Source organism: Mus pahari, chromosome 1, assembly GCF_900095145.1.
Source record: "Mus pahari chromosome 1, PAHARI_EIJ_v1.1, whole genome shotgun sequence".
NCBI lineage: Eukaryota > Metazoa > Chordata > Mammalia > Rodentia > Muridae > Mus > Mus pahari.
In genome coordinates this window covers 149,748,133-149,749,582 of record NC_034590.1, presented here as the reverse complement: position 1 = coordinate 149,749,582, position 1,450 = coordinate 149,748,133, and the positions used below count along the sequence as shown (strand labels likewise).

Genomic DNA, 1,450 nt, shown 5'->3' with positions numbered 1-1,450 from the left:
GTTATTCCACATCTCACCCAGCTTTTTTGCCACATCTCCATTGGAGATGCCAGGGTTTGTGGATTTGATCCTGGGGCGGAATTCAGAGCAGAATAAGAAAAATCCAGGCGGAGGTCTTTGGGGGGGCATTTGGGTCCTTCTTCTTGCGTCCTTTAGCTGGTCCATAATCTTTCATCTCCCGATCATAGCGTACTTTATCTGCCTTTGCCATTTCATCAAACTTTGATTTCTCTTTGCTAGACACGGTCTTCCACCTCTCAGAGCACTTCTTGGAAAACTGCAAAATTGATGGGAACCTCTGGGTACGAAGAAGGCATAAGTAGACATCTTGCCCTTTGGTTTCTTGGGGTCACCTTTAGCCATCCTGACTGTATTGTTCGCTAGTCTCTAAATGCACATTTCAAAGCCTAAAGATATTTACAGTTTGGAAATCAAAGTAACCTCTCTGAGGATGTGAGGGTGGATACGCATTGTGTACTTTACCCACTGTATATAGCTAATAATCAATAAACAAACATTAGTTATGAATTTGAAACTCAGCTCCACCAATACTAGTTACATATTGTAGACACTTGTCAATTTAGAACAAAGAGGCATTTAGACTTGTGAGGGTTAAATTAGCATGTGTGCTATAGATTTATATATATGATGTACATGTATATAGCTTAAAACAACATGTGGCACATAATGAACATCACATATGTCCTGACTTTGATGGATTCTCTCTTTCTCTATTGAGAGATAACTTTCTTTTCCACTTCCTTGACTAGAAGTATCCTACCCTGTGCCTCTGTAAAGTCCTCCCCAGGTCTAGACAGCTTTGAAAGGGAATTATAAGTTTTTTCTTAATGGCCTGTGTCCCTCACTAGCTAGCAGTCTGGGGCAGGTAGAGGCTTGGTCAGTCTTCCAGCAAATCCTGGTGTTAGATGACTTGCTTGTGTGCTCTGAGACTGTACAAGTGAATGTGGAGAGGGAAGTAATTTTCTGAGATTTCCCAGGACTTTGCAGAGGTTTGGGGGGGGGGGGGCGGGAAACTGCTGAGTCATAGCATGCCTGTTAAAGATCAGATCATCTTAACTGGCCTGGCGACGTGTACTCTCACTACTTGGGCATGTAGCTGCTGAGGCCTGCTCCACTAGGAAGCAAACAAACACAGCTATTCATTTGGTATGATCTTTCAGCTCTGGCGAGCAAAGAGACTCACTTGAACTCGTGTCAGAAAGGAAAGAGGTCATGGTGGGTTTAGGAAAATGCAGGATGTACCTCCCAATCCTAGGGCAGGAACATAGCTAGGTGTCTGTGGAAATGTCATGAGTAAGGTGACCTTGGACTCCTCTCAGGTCCATATGGTCCAGGGACACTAGCTCTCCCTGACTCTTCAGGCTGGCTCACTTTACTGCTCTATTCATTGGGAAAAGTCTCTTACCTCCACCTCCACCCCCCCACCCCC

General features: G+C 44.5%; 1 pseudogene; it reads right to left on the bottom strand.

The window, feature by feature from the left end:
- On the bottom strand, positions 1-363 carry LOC110333301 (annotated as a pseudogene).
- Between the last annotated feature and the right edge of the window lie 1,087 nt (positions 364-1,450).